The following is an 18293-nucleotide window of genomic DNA, read 5'->3' as shown; positions in this document are numbered from 1 at the left end:
CGCTTTATTAAGTCGAACAGAAAATGCACTAGTGAGAGTCACTGGCCAGGAATTCAGAAAATATTATCCGGGAGTCATCACCCTGTAATGAATTGTATGTTGTGTGGGATAAAAAGTGCGGTGAATTTAATTGTTTAAAAGGACACGCAATTTGAATAATGTGCTCAACTTAATTTAGCTTCAACTGTGTGTCTTTCTGTTCTTTGTGAATTTAGAAATGTCAGCAAGGACTTTGAAGTTCAAAATGGATTCAAAACTACCCTAAAAGTATGAAAAAAGTAGTTCCAAGTCTTTTGTGTCCATGAAATTATATTTAAAAACCCAACTCAGTGATCTGCAGACTGCATCAAAAGAGTCATTCACAAGATCTGACTCAAAAGAGTGATTCAGGCCATATTCTCTAATGACAAAAAGATATTTTATGAAGATAAATGACTTGAAATACAGCGCTTTTTTTTTACATTTAAAGTGTAGTTTTGTCATTTTTGAGCAACCACAGTTCTAAATTCCCTTCCACTGTGTTGAATAGAATGGACTTTTTTTGCTTTTATAAGAACCCAGTTTCATTAGAAATATGTGACTGTGTCTATTTTCGAAGTACTTTTCATAACCAGGTGGTGCAATTTATGCTATAGGTACAATCTGGTTACGAAATGTATGGCTTTGACATTTCACACAGTTTCAGAGTTAAATTGCCAGCATTTGCTGGTAAGTAGCATGTTTAACGTTTTTCAAAACATGACTTTATGTGACTTTAGCAACATTTCTGACTTAAAGTGACTCTAAAAGCTTTTTGAACTGTTCCGGGAGAACTTAAATGCACTGCAACACATGCAAATAAAAAAAAAAAAGACAAAATCTGACCAAATAAAAAAAGTGACAAACCCAGCTACTTTCAACCCGTTGGAGATTTGAAAGGTCTTTTTTTTTTTTTTTTTATTGTTTGTTGAACAGTTCCTTGTTGTTTTTATATGCTTCTGACTCTAAACACAGTCGGGTTTGTCCTTTTTTTGTAATTTTTTAAAACCCTAGATACATTTCTGCTGTGGTCTGTGCTATGCGTTATGTAAATTTATGTGCTTATGTGTTTCAAATTGATGGAGATTGGTTCTCAATTTTTAAGGGTTTTCCTATTTTTACATGTGTTTTCTAATTTTGCTGCATGTTTGATCTATCTTGGCCACTGTCTTGGAGACTGCAGCTCTGCACAAGACGTTTGGCTGAACCACACTAAACTGAGCTAAACTGAACTCAACTTAAACACTAAAAAACTGAACTACTCTTTTCCTCTTAACTATGACCATTTAAGTAAAGCTGCTTTAACACAATCTACATTGTAAAAGCGCTATACAAATAAAGGTTAACTGAATTTAATTGACGTCAGAATTATTAGCCCCTCTTTGATTTTTTTTTCTCTTTTTTTTAAATTTCCCAAATTATGTTTAACAGAGCTAGGACATTTTAACGAATGTCTGAAAATATTTTTTTCTTATTTGCTTTACTTAGACTAGAATAAAAACAGTTTCTATTTTTTGATAGACTACAGAACAAGCCATCGTTATAACTTGCCTAACTACTCTAACCTGCCTAGTTACCCTAATTAACCTAGTTAAGCCTTTAAATGTCTCTTTAAGCTGTATAGAAGTGTCTTGAAAATATCTAGTAATATTTACTTTCATCATGGCAAAGATACAATAAATCAGTTATTAGAGATCAGTTATTAAAGCAGTTTTGTTTAGAAATGTGTTGAAAAAAATCTGCACTGCTTAACAGAAATTGGAGAAAAATAAACAGGGGGGTAAAAATTCCTTTAACACACAAAAAGCTGTTGATTATCTATTGTGTATATATATATATATATATATATATATATATATATATATATATATATATATATATATATAACCATATTCCTCTTTATTTTAATATTAGCTTGATTATGTATAATATAGCAATAACTTGTTTCTAACTATATTCTTTTTATAAAATTCTAAAATTAGCTTCATTTAATCCAATCAAAATTGTACTAGTCCAATCACCATTAGTCTAGCCATTCTGAATGTTGGCTGGATTTTTTCAATCAAAATTATCATTTAACATTTTTATCAAATACATCTGCAGTGTGCTGGCTCAAACCTTCATCTAAAATTAGCATTTATCTCAACTTAGCCTATGTTCAGTTATCTCACAATAAATCCAATGAAAATAACCTATTATTTGCCATTAAAGTGAAATTACTGAACATACAGGAATCTGAGAAAAAATGCTTATTTTAGATGGTGCTTAGAGGCTTTTGCATTGTGAACTGTCATCTTAATTCAATGTTGTTTTATACAGTAAGTACAATCTAGAATATAGGTTTATTTAGGTTTTGTTCATCCAACATTTAATTAATTGGTGTTTTTCCAGTGTACCTTAAACCTAAGCAATAAGATTGTTAACTCCAGTAAGTAAAATAAATACACACAAACCGTAATGTCTTTTTATCTATTCATAGATGCATAACAAGCAACCAAAAAGAGAAAGTCTTAATAGGTTTAAACCAACATGAATGTGTAAATGGATTTCATAAGTAAAACACTTTGTTTAAATATGCTCAAATTAAAGAGCAAAACATGCTACAACAAGATCTGACTAAGCAGAAGTGTCTACAGTACATAATTAATCTTTTTTTTTTGTTGATTAATTTAAACAGAGTTGAACTTTAATTTACATTGGAACAGCTCTTCGATTCATTTGAAGCAGGATGTGTCTGTTCGAGTTTTATCGGCACAGACACAGTGTGTGAGGTCCGCAGCGTGGCTTGTATTAACACTGCTGCATGTCTGATGGCAGACCGCCTTGCTGAGCTCTCTCTTGCCGAATGTTTGGCTGCATGTCAGCATTGTGGCTTTATCTGATCCACAAGTGCATTACTAGTTCCTCTAAGTCCCTTTAATGAATCAACTGTGGCATGACCCATCAATACCCAGACGTTGACTAATGCCCTGAGTGCAAACACTCCGCAAGTGAATCTTTCCATTATTGAGTGTTCTCCAAGTAAACGGCCAAAACAGGCTGCATGAGACCTGCATGCAATTATCTCAATATCGATTGAGGAATTCCACCACACTTGGGTGTTTTCTGCTTTTTTAAGCAACATATTTTATTTAGGCTCTGAAACGCATGCTCTCTAAGGGCGAGATGCAAAGCTTAAACTGTCTTTATGCCTGTTCAAGGAAAAGCAATTCTGACCAAACAGACTTTATTGTGACTCAAGATTTCTTATACCTGCTATTTTAATAAAGGTTATTCGCCATGTGCAAAGCCCAAATATCATAACTGCACATTTTCTCGTGAAATACAGCCAAAGTTGACTCTCTTAGACTGTGACGTGACCTGTGACAGATGGTTTTGGCACAGCTGTGCTGGGATTCAGAGAAAATGGAGTGTGAAAATCGAAACCAAATCAATCAAAATTCAATCACAAAAACTTCTCAAACTTTTCCCCCCCTCACTTATATTGTTAAATGTTTTTTTCCAGTGCACCATTAAAGGCCTCTTGAAATCTAATTTGGGTATTTGAGACTGTTAATCAATGTTTATTAGCTTTGAGATAATTTGTATCTGTGTGTCTCTTCGGTTTTTTATCTGAAGTTGTTAAACAAAATATTCAAGCACCTCCACTCCATATTGATTAAAATATTGTCCATATTTCTGCTGTAATGATAATGTAGCAGTGTTTTTTCTTGCTAAACAAGTGTTATTGTTTTTTTTTTTTTTTTTTAAAGAAATAGTTCACCCAAAAGAAAATTACCTAATTATTTATTCAACCTTCACTTGATGAAAACCTATTTGAGTTTCTGGTCTCATTTTATATTAGGTGACCTTAACTATAATGTACTGTACTTTAACAAAATTACAATGTACTTGTTGTGTTTATAACGTATTGCAAAACATTTATGGTGCTCTAGAGGTGGGTACAGGTATAGAATTAGGGGCAGATTTGGTTGCATGGTTAGGTTTAAGGGTGGTTTAAGGAAAGGGTGTCAAAATCAGTTCCTGGAGGGCTGCAGCACTCCATAGTAGTTGCAATCATGATTTAACACACCTTTCTCTACTTTAGGTTTCAAACAAGACAGTTTTATCAAGTGTGTTTAACCCTCCTGTTACCCTAAAATCTATAGAAAATACTACATAAAATACTATATAAAACACTACAGGTATGGTTGTATTAGTTTGTTTATATTTTATTTTTATTGTACCTAACAGATACATTTTAGTGCATATTTTAAAATCATAGCATGTTATATTGACTTTAATATCACCCAAAACAAATATGTGTAAATATTAAGCATGTCTTATGTTTTATACAGCTTAAATACCCTGTGTACAGGGTATTACAAAAAAAAAAATAATAATGATATCATGTTAATTTTATGTTTACCAAGTTTTCTCTATTAAATTAGGAAAAGTCATCCAAATAACCACTTAATAGGCAAAAAAAAAAAAAGTCAAATATATATTTACATACGTTTAACATTGAATGGGGTCAAATTGACCCCAAGGATAATTGGAGAGTTATTTAGGGTTGGAACTAAACTGTGCAGAGCTGTAGCCCTCCAGGAACTGAGTTTGACACCTGTGGTTTAAAGGGTGAGGAATGGTCAACAGTATAATTACAAATGCAATAACAAAAACAATTACAGGTGTAATCACATTATGGTGTTTAATCAGTTATATGTACAATGTAATACATGTAGTTCCCCAATAAGTACATTGTGTTAACAAATGATAAATACATATTAGTTAAGGTCACTTAATATAAAGTGGGGCCAAGTTTCTTTCTTCTGTTGAACACAAAATAAGATATTTAAGAAAAATGCTGGTAGTTGGCATCCATTGACTTCCATATTTGTCATACTATGCGAGTCAATGGGTTCCAGCAACTAGCATTCTTCAAAATATATGATTTTGTTTTCAACAAATAAATGTTTAATACCACAGAAGGCAGAGTAAATGATTAAATAAAACAATTTCATTTTTGGGTGAACAAGCCCTTTAAGGGTGGATCGTGCAGTATGTTACATCTAAAATGTGTGGAACCGTATAGAATATTTCTGGCTAGCTATGATTATAAGGTTTGAATAATTAAAGATATGCCAAATTTACCTTACTTTGTCTTACCTTTAAAATACAGTTAGCTTAGACTTTACATAATCACATATTTGATCAACCCTATGTGATCATGACCTCTTATGCATCTTCATGTGTTGTTTTTCCTGTTGGTGTGAAATAATAGGCTCTCGACAGATTATACAGCTCTGCTTTCAATGCGCTGCTTCAATCAGGATTGCATCTCGGTTGAGTTTTGAATGTTGTTGATTAGTTGGCTGTTGTTGAATGAAATTTCGTTAAAGGTTGAGATTCTTTTCATTTTGTTCACCTGGAAAAAGCATAATGTATTGAAAAGTATAAATGCTGTGATTATGTCGCTCTGCACTGTAAGTGCGTCTACATCTAAAACGACTAGCTTGAGCCTGAGTGACATGTTAATAGCCTCTAACCCTCTTACAAGAAAAAAATAAAAATAAAAAAGTATACATTTTTACCCGATTAACAATGTGAAGCCCATTGTAATTTTTTCTTTACAGCTCTTCATTTTATGATTTTAGGTATTTTAGTAAAAAAAAAAGAAAAATAACTACATTACCTTTAAGCATTATTAATTAGATTGTTAAAATAAGCGAACGTTGAAGTTCTCCTGCTGTCCCTTGGAAAGTTTGCTGAGGCCGGTGTACTTAAACTTATCGTTATGACATATATTTCTGGAGAAAGAAAAATGTGTTTGTCGAGTTTTTCAATTACAATCTGTTTAAGCCAAAGGGGTCTATTTTAACTGGAGTTTTGTGTTAGCATTCTCATTCATATTCAACAGCAATTACTTAACTGGCGCAGGCTGCACTCAAAGTATAAACTGACATTCTTCTTGTTTTAGTTAAGAAACAGCACATTTCACCCTATTCGAAAAACCATATTTGACTACCAACGGTCATTGGAAATGTGGCTGTCCTAAATCCAAAAACCTACTTATACAGTACATACAATTTATTTTGGTTCCATGCAGCTGAAATGGATGCTTGTTGAAATCACTTCCACATGGTTCATTGGACTATGCAATGTTTTAACCTCAAAACAATTTTACCATAGTATGTGGTTTGTAAATTGATATACATTTTTGTTTGCATCAAGTATCTATCTATCTATCTATCTATCTATCTATCTATCTATCTATCTATCTATCTATCTATCTATCTATCTATCTATCTATCTATCTATCTATCTATCTATCTATCTATCTATCTATCTATCTATCTATCTATCTATCTATCTATCTATCTTTATATCCTGTATGTCCGTCTCTACATCAGAATTATTAGCCCCCCCTATTCTTTTTACCAATATTTCCCAAATGATTTTCATACATATTCATCTGCCAAAAAATCACCACAGACACAGCTTGGGTTTATATTTGAAAAGGTGTTGATGGCTGTGAAAGTCATAATAGTGTAATATGTATTGACTCCAAAAAGCTTGTTTCTCACAGTGCAGTATGAACATTTATTGTCCCATAACTGTCAATATCACCTGTAGGAACTAAAAGGAAGAGTGGAAAGCAGTCCACGTAAGAGCATGATGTGTGGCCATGTGTGATTACCCGGACTCCCATCAGCCGTTTAGCTGCACAGAAAAGGAAAACAGGCTCACGAGGGGTTTAATGAGTACCCAGCGGATGAGATTCAACACCGGCAAATTGATTTTCCACATTTATCAATGGCGAATGTTTAAATGGGCAGGAATAAAAGCATGAAAGAGCTGAGAGATAGTGCTCTCTCAGACCCGTAGCCTTAGTGAGGGAGCGTTATATAAAGCGGCCGGATGCGCAAACAGCATGAATGCCACACATTACCAAAGGTGAGAGGGAGCTTGTTAAGCACATGCAGAAATACCTTGCTCTGCATTTTCTCCCCCATCATGCCTACCGCAGTGTAGAGCGAAAGTGTTGTTCAGCTGAACATGTAGCTGATGATAGGTCATGTTTGTAAACTGGGGTAGGGCCATGTCTTCTCTACATGAACAAGACTTTGGGTGAGCTGTTGAGGATGACCCTATGTACGTCTGAGCTGGCTTTTTAACAGGTTTTCATGGTTGTTGGTGCTCCGTGGTGCTGTCAGACCTCTTTAAACTTCCTGCCGTGCAGGGTGCCCATAGTAAGTGCTTTTAATATGCAATCTGCACTGTTTTGTTTGCAAATTTGGACTGGAGCCCATCGTTCGGTGCTCGCTGACAAGCATGATAAACATTTGGAGGGCATCTGTGCAAAGTAAGGCTCGGAAACCTGTGGACGTACATCTCTTAAAGGAACATGTCAGACAAATATGTAAATTTGAACAGTTTTCTCACTCTGATGTCCTGCAGAGTGCAATGCATTGACTGTATATCACAGTCGCTTTGAGCTGTAACACAAAATGAATTTGTCAGTGGTTAACATACTCGGGGATCCAGTTTTGAAAATCTGGTGACAATTCGAAAGTATAAATTTTAATGGCATAAACATGCTGTATAAAATACTGTATGATGTTGAATTTTTTAGTATTTTAATTTATTTAAATATAATATTATATTATTGCTTCAGGGCTGTTAAATACTTCTGATGGGCTGTTGAACATTTTAAAGTGTGCAATACATTTTAGCACACAGCTAAAGTGTAACTACACTATCACTGCACTAATGGTTTCAGTTTTTCACACCCGGCAGCTATGAAAAATCCAATCAAAACAAAACAAAACACTTTGAATGATGTGTAAGAAACTAGCACTGCACAGAGGAGCTGTTTGAGGACAAAAACCTGACAAATTCAACATCTGAACAGTTTATTTAGGTGTTGTAATTGTAGTATAAGTAGAATAATTGACCTTTGTCCATTGAATTATTTAAAAATAACATCATAGCCACACAAGCAACTTCTCATAAATCAAGTATTCCTTACCAACGACTATAGAATACAAGAGACATGTCACTCGTATAGTTTTGAATGATGAAAATTATAATTGTCAATATGGCAAATGAAGCCCCGCCTACTAGCACAGAAGCCAATCATCGGTGGCTATAGACTGATGTTTCTCTGGTGGAGAAGCTCAGACCAGATGTGTGTTTTCATGACACTTTTTTTATGGTCAAGAAACACACTGTAATTTCAGCTAATACTCTCTTCACAGACATGAGAAATATATCCAAAATAAAGCTTGAAATCTGTACCTAAATTTACCAACTACACTTGACTAAAAGTTATTATTATTATTATTATTTTTTTTTTTGTTACGTAATCTTTAAGAAATGAACGCAAGGTACAGTCCATCCTGTCAAGCTTCCATCACCTGACAGCAACAACTCAAACGCCCTCACACTTGTAAACAAAAAGTCATCATTTCTGGAGGAGATTTGCCTCAAGACCAAGTTGTCAATTACTTTAGAAGACCAGCGTGATTTGACAAAATATTATTCAGAGGATGATACATGTAGAATGACCATAAATGAGGTTAGTTTTGAGATCTTGTTCCTTTCAAATACGCATTAGCTTGGGCAACCTGAAAAAAAAATGCAGATTTTGTTTGATTTGGACGTTTAGAAACAAAACTTATGAGACAGTTGTTGTTTAATTTTATTAGTAATTCCAAATCTGTAATGTAATCGTAAGCTTGGCACACAGTTTTGAAGAATTTGATGTTTCCCCATTCAGACAAAATGTCTGAGCATACTGCCCGTGAGGCATTTCAAAAAGATGGTAGATAGTGGAAATAGTTCACCTTAAAATTAAAAGCATGTCATGTCATATACTCTTCCTCATGCGGTTTTTAAACCTTTATAAGTTTCTTTCTTCTGTTGAACACAGAAAACAAGATTTTGAAGAAAGCTGGAAACCTGTAATCATTGACGTCCATAGTGTTTGGTTTTCCTACTATGGAAGTCAATGGCCACAGGTCTTCAGCTTTCATCAAAATATTATGTTTTTGTTAAAAGGAAAATTATTATTTTGGAACCACTTTAGGGTGAGTAAATAGTGAGCTTTTTTTAACTATATCCCTTTAATGTTCATTAAAAATTTCTGAAGTAGACATTTGTTTCATATTCTTGTCACTTTACCAAATTTACAGCTTGCTAAAACGCTACTCCATCTTCAGTCTCTCCCTTTCAAAAAACATCCTCATGTATTGTGTTTGATAGACTGGAGGAACTGCGGTGTTAATCGTAAATTTATCAATGGAATGACAAAGTACTCTTTGTAGGTGACGGCATGCTCAATCTGTCAGCTGAGAGAAGAAAAATGTTTGAAATGTGCATTCGCTCCACTCAGTATCGCTCAGTGCGGAAGTTGATATTATAAAACGTCAGCGCTAATTCACTCTGGTTGGCTAAAAGACGCCTTCATTGTTCTCTATGGTTATAGCATTGTGCGCTAGAAGCGGATTGAGGAGGGATGTTCAGATCTTATCATGCAAAACGATGGACTCAGCAGCGCTGTGTTATTCAACAGAGCTCCAGTTGGTCTTCCTCATTGTCTGTTGAATTACCTCAGCTGAATTAGAGTCCAGCCACACTAATGGCCCTGATGACAATACTTATCCCACATCTATTCCTGGCAGGACTTGCCAACTGATTGGACACGCCGCAGGCCTTCATTTCATTCCCAGCCAGAGATTATCACAGCGATTGATCCAGAGCTGTGCAACGCGAACTGATGCATTAAGGATTCCAAACCCTGCGTCCTCTGTGAAAGGCTGAGGCACGGTGCCTCTATTGACTGATAGCTTTCTGCTGGAAGCAGTGAGGAATATTCTGCCTTTTCTCTAACTATATAAGTGATACCTAAACTGTGAAACATAAAGTAATATATAGAGTATATGATGCGCTTAATGCGCTAAATGAGAGTATTAGTTAAAAATTTTAAAACGTACAAATTACAATCTAAAACAAGTTTCGGGAAAGACATATTTGCCTGGGATTGGTATTATTTAGGGACCTCATGTGGTGAAGAAATGGCCTAATGCTTATATTTATTTGTAATGCACTTGGAATGCATTGTCGGTGTAGAACTAGCTATTAGTGTAACAAGATGCTTACTCAAATAAGACGATAAACAAGATTGGGTTCACGAGTGGTGATTTTTATAATATTTTATGCATTCATCAATATAAATGATTTTTTATTTATTTATTTTTTATAAACATATAATTAATGTTATTTTACTTCTATTTTAAAGAGCTGGTCCACAGTGTATTTTTAAGGCTTGGTAGTGTTTGTTAGATACAAAGCAATGTGTGCTCATTCTTCATTTGTAGAAAAACATGTTTTTTTTTTTTTTATATATATCTTACTTTTTGATTTTATAGTTACTCAGCTAACATAAAAACGATTCATATTTCCTAGTTCCTCTGACAGCCCGCCCTCAGAGGGCTCTGATTGGTTAGCTAACAAGTGCTGTGATTCGCAGATCAGCTTCAGACCACCACTTCATAAAGAGATGAACCTCACGCCTGCTCCCTAAAATAAAATCTGACAAGTGTCTTCTACATATATTTGGGTTATAAGCATGTGTAAGTAATATTGACATATCTTTTGCGAGTTTGTTAGTTGAGATGTATAACGCAGGGAAGCAGCCACAAAGACACTGCAGCACTGGTAAAGATTGTGGGTGTTTAAAGCGGTTTGACTGATAAATATAAAATTGTAGCTAAATTATTAGCAGTGCCAAACAGCATTTCTCGTTGTTTACATCCTTGTTTATGTCCTCACTACAAAATACAGTTAATGCCAGAAACTCTGTTTGTAATAGACACATTTTAACAAATAAAACACTTACAGGGTGTGGCTCACAATCCACAGCTTCTTATGTTGGAGGAGTCAGCACTGAACTGAGATTCTGAAAGCTGTCCTTTGTCAAATGCTAGCTATACATTTTTTATAATTCTCTGGAACATAATTAAAATTAAACTATAAGTACTTATCTTTTTATGTTGTGTCCTTTGGAAGGCCAAATAAAGATTCAGAACACGCTCTTTGGAAAACAACAGCATTTAGACGCCATTTTAGCTTTCTCTGTTATAACATTAACGGACTTTTGCCATGCCCCTTCGCTGTGCAGGGTGTATGTGCGTGGTGAATGCGTTTCTATTCTCACCACCTTGGATGTATTTTTTTGTAGCCCCCAAACTTTATTCGATTTAGGCTTTGCTATGCTAACTCTGTAAAAGCCAATGTCTCCCTTTGCATTGAACTTTGAACATAAATTCAGAGATGTTCACACAGCTACATTAAGCTACATTTATTTAAGTTTAAAATATGATATCGTAGTGAACCACCCCTTTTATGAATTATGCCATAAAGGACATGCAATCACTGCAAAATATTTAGCTATAAACTCTACTGACTGGACAAACTGAGCTACAGGATGTGAGTATGGAGCTGTTTTAATGGAATTTATACAGCATGTCGAATTAAAAGAAAACTTTCGGAGGGCATAAATGATGATGATGTTGAATGTGTGTGTCTCCAGGAGTTCACTGTGTGTTTGCGCACTCAGAGGAGATGTGTGTCTGTGCTGCTTTACAGATTCGGTAGATACAGAAAATACTGTCAAACAGCTGTGTGTGTATGACTTATCCTTTCACAAAATGCAGCAAAAGTCCTACATGAAGGTAATAGCTTGATTAAAGAGTTTACATGTCTGTATAGCACTTCAATAATGTGACTAAAATAGGAATTATTCACATCTTAATTTGATTTGTGTTTACAATGATTGTGACTTTAAGCATATCTAAAGTGCCATTCCATTACTTTGGTAATTTGCTAGCAATGTACATCGGTGGAACACTTTTGGTTGGGTTTAGGGAAGGGGGTGGGTTGGGAATTTTTGGTCGGTTGGTCAGTCAGTCAGTCAGTCGACAGCAGCTTCTGGTGGATTTACACGAGAACAGCAGGCACGATTGGCACTCACGAGAGAAATTTGAGATATCAAATGCATACACAGCTGTCTCTGGTGGATTTGCTAAGAAAAAATGTAAAAGAAATGTAGCTCCAGGGATGTATTTCATAATCTCCAGAAATATTTATGGGTAAGTTTTCAGAATGAACCTGTTATGATTATCAGCGATCTAGCAGTTTCAGATTGCTAACAGTTTCAGATTGCTAACAAATTTGCCATTATGGACTACAAGATCCAGTCATGCACCACACACATTCACAACTAGTTCCTGATCATGACTGATTGCATACACACAGCCGGAGGATTGTCAAAGACTGATTACTTGGACTATTTTTAGAGCACACACACACATATCAGTGCTGAGTCTTGTTTATCTGTCTAAGTTAACATTATGATGAATTTTCCTTGCCTTGTTCTGCTGTGTACCGAGGGTTGTTTATTTGTTTGTTTGTTTGTTTACGTTGCTGGCTTCCTGCCTGTATTGACCATTAGCCTGTTATTTGACCACAACTCTGGAATCGCTGTATACTTCTGTGTGTTTGTGTACTGATGTTATAGTCCATGTAATCAGTACATAAGCAGCTTCAGCTGTGTGAGTCTAATTAATGGAGACTTGGAGCAGGTGTGTTTATGTTGCATGACTGGATACTGTAGTCCATATGCCTGCAGATTTGTAGTTCTATGGGATCTGTGAGTTTATCAGCAATCTGTAAGGATTAGATCGCTGGTGATTGTGAAAGAGCCTGGGTTGGAAAAAAGTGATTACATCACACACGACCAAGCAAACGAGTGACACGCTCCACCAAGGCATACCGGGTTGCAAAGTGTGTGCAAAGCATTTGATTTGCAGTTCTTCAGTGCTAAATTCCTCCTCATACTCCATCATAACATCACAACTCAAGTGACAACTTTTCACCTTGATGAGAAATCTCGTCACTGTTTGGTCTTGCTACATCTCGTAGCCTGAGATCTCATCACACCCCCACTAGTTATTTGACTTATCAAGTTTTCCCAGAGTCTAAATTCATGGTTCCAAATCTGAATTTTTATCCAGAAAAATAGGTAGCTATGACAAAATCTGTTTTAATAAACTGAAACCACAAACGTCATATGCTAACTGGTTGTCACAACAACATCGCTACACAGAAAAACTCTCGTCTTTGGTTTCATTTCAAACCATTGCCATTGGGATTAAAGACATAAAAAAAAATAGCAAGATTAACTACAAGTTTAACAAGGCTACAAGTGTTAAATCCCTTTTAATCACTTAAACATACAGTAATTAGTGCTCTTCAAATATTAAGTAGATGACGGCCCAGATTGAATTCTCTCAGAGTTCAGACTTGATGTATCATAAACAGAACAAAGTTCCTTACCACATGCTGCTATAGATCACCCATCATCTATGTCCAATGATTCTTTTTTGTTTGCACTACTCTGATGGTGTTCAGCTTTTTCTTTCTGCAAATTGTGTAGCTGTATGGTGTATAGTGATATGACCTGGCACCCATAATTCTATCAAAACACTCCCTTCACAACAAAGCCTTCATTCTTTGTGAAAAATGGATGAAAACAAATTGCAGGAAACAAACTGATATACGACCCACCAAGTCCTGGTTCATACACAGAGATGCCGGTTTTCATGGAAGTAATATTATCACTCGACTTCTATGTTTGGCAAAATATGAGTTCATTTGTGGAGAAATTGTTACTTTACAAATTACAGGCATGGCCAATTTGCACATGATCAAGATCATAGACAACCACTGCAATGACTGCAAATGACTAGATGTGAATACAAAAGCCCATCTGAATTGAGATTTAATGATTAAAAGCAGTTTTTCTAATAATTTAATTAATTATAAAATAGTTTTTTTTTATTATTTAAACATCAGTATTTTTCAAATGAATGTGCACTTTCTATTCATCAAAGAACGCAAAAAAAAATTACAGTTTCAATAAAAATATTTAATAATAAATTTATTAAACAATCAATAAAAAATAGGGATAGCACATGTATTAAATGGAAGGCACACCAATTTAATTTTTTGGTCAAAATCCAAAAAAAAAAAAAAGTCCTAACTCCAACATTTTGAATGCTAGTGTAGCTAAAAGTTCTTTATGTTTGTTTGTTTGCTTGCATGTTTGTTTAACAATTTATTAAAGCATTGCAAAATTACTTTTACATTTCTATCCATTGTTGTCAGGTGTGATAATACCTTGATAATAGGATCATATGCTATTAACAGTAGCTAAATGTAACCTCAGTAGCTAATGTTTAGAAACAAGTAAAGTGTTTATCTATGGCTAAAGCGATGCTACAGTAGTAAGTTCATTGTTCCTGGATGCTTGAGCTGTGAGAAACCCAAACTCCCAAAGCAAAGCACACTCCTTGAGGACTCGGGATAATTAGATCCACTTTTGTCTTCTATTTCCTGATTAGACTCCAAAGCATGCACTTCTCACTTTCACAACCGTAAGGGAGACTACGGAGGAAATTAATCTTCCAACTAGCACAATAAACACAAAAATATGATACGAGTCCATGTTTAATTAATGGCTAGCCGAACATCAAGAGTTGTTTTGATCCAAAAATAGATATAGCAGCAAACTGCGAAGAGCAAACTGTTAATATCTTAAGCTACACTTTTATGAGTGTCTGTTTTTAATACCCATGTTCTTATCAAAACAGTTCGTTAATAAAAATACTCAGCATATGCTGGTTTTGTTATGACTTGAGGCAGTTAATAAATCCGTTCAGCTTTCTGAATATTGTAGCTGGTCTTTGATGATGAGAGCACATAGTAATTGATACTCTGACAAACAGCTTTCAGCCTATACATGATTATTGAGGTGACGTTGCATTTTAATTTTAACTCATGACTTATAACTTATAGCATTTTAATTTTAACTTATAACCTTAAGTTTTCTAAATTTGATTGAAATGCAATAATGTGCACCTTTACATAGCTGCTTTTAAACAATAATTATTTAAAAAAGCGTTATATAAATAAACTTGAATTTTTACTTTCACATACAAAATTTTGCCATAAGTAGTATTATAAAACTATAACTACAAATTATAAGTACACATACACCAATTTATAATTAGTATTGTCATTATTTAAATTCTGCACACTACATGACAAAAGTTTTGTTGCCTGTCCACGTTTTAGGAAAAACAAATGATAATTTGACTTCTAGTTGATCATTTAGTATTAGAAGTGGCTTATATGAAAGGCAAAGGCCTCTAGATTGTGCTTAATTTACCAAAATAAAATATGATCATGCCTTGATTTTTAATTATTTATAGGACAGTCAGGTCTGACTTAGACAAAAGTCTTGTCACTTAACAGAAATAATGTACAGTATAGAATATGAAGTCATGTTACAGTGGAAAAATAATGAATATTGTGTATGACTCCCATGAACTTAGACGACTGTATCTGTATATCTCTGCAGTGACTCTAATACCTTATTAATAAAATCATCTAGAACGGCAAAGAAAATGTTCTTTCAGGACTCCCAGAGTTCACCAAGATTCTTTGGATTCATATTCACTGCCTCCTCCTACATCTTACCCCAGATATGCTCAATAATGTTCATCTCTGGCGACTGGGCTGGCCAATCCTGGAGCACTTTGTCCTTTTTTGCTTTGAGGACGTTTGATTTGGATGCTGAAGTATGAGAAGGAGCGCTATGCTGCTGAAGAGTTTGCCCTCTTCTGTGGTTTGTAATGTAATGGGCAGCACAAATGTCTTGACATCTCAGACTATTGATGTTGCCATCCACTCTGCAGATCTCTCTTATGCCCCCATTCTGAATGTAACCCCAAATCGATTTTTCCTTCAACAAACTTGACTGATTTCTGTGATAATCTTGGGTGATTCATTGGAAAAATTTAACTTCTGCCACTTTCCAAATGATCAACTAGAGGTCCAATTATTATTTGTTGCTCTTATAATTGGGATCAATGACAACACTTGTGTCAGGTAGTGTACATACAGTAGTTACATTTCTTTTGTCTTCCATGTACCTCTTGTTGCAAAAGCTGTTGTGTTATTGTATATATATATATTTTTTTTTCATTTTTGTGCCAAATCTCAAAACTGTCAGATGTGACTGTCTAAAGCATAGTTAAGTAGTTAAAACTCTATTTTAGTAAATGACAATTCTTTTTATCTGTATTTTTCAAAAAATACAGAAACTTGATCAAATTAGTCACTGAATATGAAAATGTCCTCTGATGTACGAATGCTTAATTTAAATATATGTGCTGCAGTAGAAAAGTATGGTAATTTTTTTTGTAGCAACGATTTAATAAAAAGCTTTAATTGATTAAAGGACCCCTCTAAAGATCATGTAACTGAAGCCCCATGGACATATTAGTTTTGCCTCAGAATATTTTTACATATTTAACTTTTCTTAGATTATTTGTTTTTGTCTATTTGTGTCACTCTGTTTATTGAAAATGTCCAACAAGTCTGACAAATCATCAAAATATATATATGTATATTATTCATAATTTCATATTAAATAAATAGCAATATGATCATAAGTGTCCTACAATGAAAATAAATCCCTCTCATGATATTTGTATATCATTTTTGGAGGTGTTTTTTTTTCCCATTTTTGCTGTCACACCCTAGATCATATTTAAAGTACAATTCAATAAAAGTGTAAAATAATGAAATACATCTGTGAAATATTCATTAATTTTCCTTGGGATTAGTCTCTACTTCAGAAGTCAACACAGCATAATGAACGACTAACTATAGCCCTTCCAGCTCCAACCCAGTATTGTGAAACCCCTATTCGCACTCATACATTACTGACAATTTTGTTTACCCAATTCACATATAGCGCCTGTCTTTGGACTGTGGGGGAAACCGAAGCACCCAGAGGAAACCACCACCAACACATGCAAACATGCAAACTCCACCCAGAAATGCCAACTGGCCCAGCTAGGACTCGAACCACATACCTTCTTGCTGTGAGACGACAGGGCTAACCACTGAGCCACCAGGCCGCCATCTGTGAAATAAGTGATAGTTATTTATTAATATAAACAACTTTGATTTTATATGATAAAAGTTATATTTTATCATAAAATATAAAATGTACTCTCATATTTACTCAGACATCATTTATCAGAGCTATTTTTAATAAGCATTATTTGTAGACCACCAATGTATGTTTGTTTCATAGACATATGCTTTCTTCAGATCACATACAGTGACACAGTGACATGCTTAAGGCGCATTCACCTACAGCTAGTTACTGTACATGTCCTTGTGGTCATGTCAAGTAATTCACATATGTTCCCTGTATACATTATCTATGAGTGAGCAGTCTCCCTTTGCCATGCTCCAGAAAACAATCCTAGTTTACTTATTTATCACGAGCTGAATACACTCCATGGCCCTATATGCTCTGAAAAGATGATGCTCAAAGGCACAGCCGAAGCCAGGAAGTGCTTTTGATGAATAGGCCTGTTCGTCCTTCCACCCTACATACTCCGTATAATAACTAATTACTGTCTGTGTCACTCAAGATATCTTCCATAGATTAAGCACAAAAGTCATTACAGCGCTTTAGTTAGCTCTATATAAGCTTTGTCGTCGTATAATCCTTGGGAGCAAGAATCGCAGGGTCGCACATTAATCTCATTTTCACAAAGCTGTAATTCGGGGCTATCCTTTGGAGTACATTACAATTCCAATGCAAATCATCCCTATAAAAGTGGCCTGATGAATGAATGATTTCCCTCGAGCGAGGTGCACCACAAAGCCACAATAATGGCTTCTTCTGCATTGCGAAACATCGTGCTTTTGCTCTTTCTTTATGCAGACGAAGCACGTCTTGCACTCCATTAAAGTGGCTGTGACTAAAGAACATGATGCTTCAGCTTCAAGCATATGTCGTGAAACTGCGATGTTCTATTAGAGGGCAGATGCAATGAGTACATCTTTTAAGTGGTTTTGACATTTGTAATATTGACAAGTGGAGGCGTTCACTTTACATAATGGGAGAACCTGAACTACCTTATGAAGTGTTCAACTTTGTTTAAAGACCAAACGGATGTTTCAGATGTTTCAGATATTTCATTGATTCTTCCTTGTATTGATTAGTGGTCATTCTTCTGCACAGTCCTCAATATGCATTGATAGTGTATATTCAGTCTGTATTCTTGTATGTATAACTGACTTTTAGCCATATGTATGTATGTGTGTGTGTGTGCATGTCTTCCATGAATAATCATGTGTAGTTT

The 18293-nt window shown here is 34.9% G+C and overlaps 1 protein-coding gene and 1 long non-coding RNA gene across 3 annotated transcripts in view; one reads left to right on the top strand and one right to left on the bottom strand.

Annotated features, from left to right (window-relative positions):
- The window catches only part of elfn1a (extracellular leucine-rich repeat and fibronectin type III domain containing 1a), a 191551-nt gene that overhangs the window by 75104 nt on the left and 98154 nt on the right, over positions 1 to 18293 (top strand). The window lies entirely within an intron of this gene.
- LOC147845987 (uncharacterized) lies at positions 3741 to 5664 on the bottom strand. Its single transcript, XR_015480166.1, has 2 exons — positions 4799 to 5664; positions 3741 to 3818 (listed from the first exon to the last, which is right to left on the bottom strand). It is a non-coding gene; the product is annotated as an uncharacterized LOC147845987 (long non-coding RNA).

The sequence above is a fragment of the Danio rerio genome, chromosome 3 (genome assembly GCF_052040795.2).
Source record: "Danio rerio strain M-AB ecotype USA chromosome 3, GRCz13ab, whole genome shotgun sequence".
Classification (NCBI taxonomy): domain Eukaryota; kingdom Metazoa; phylum Chordata; class Actinopteri; order Cypriniformes; family Danionidae; genus Danio; species Danio rerio.
The sequence above is the reverse complement of the archived record's forward strand: the minus strand, read 5'-3'. Positions and strand labels throughout refer to the sequence as shown.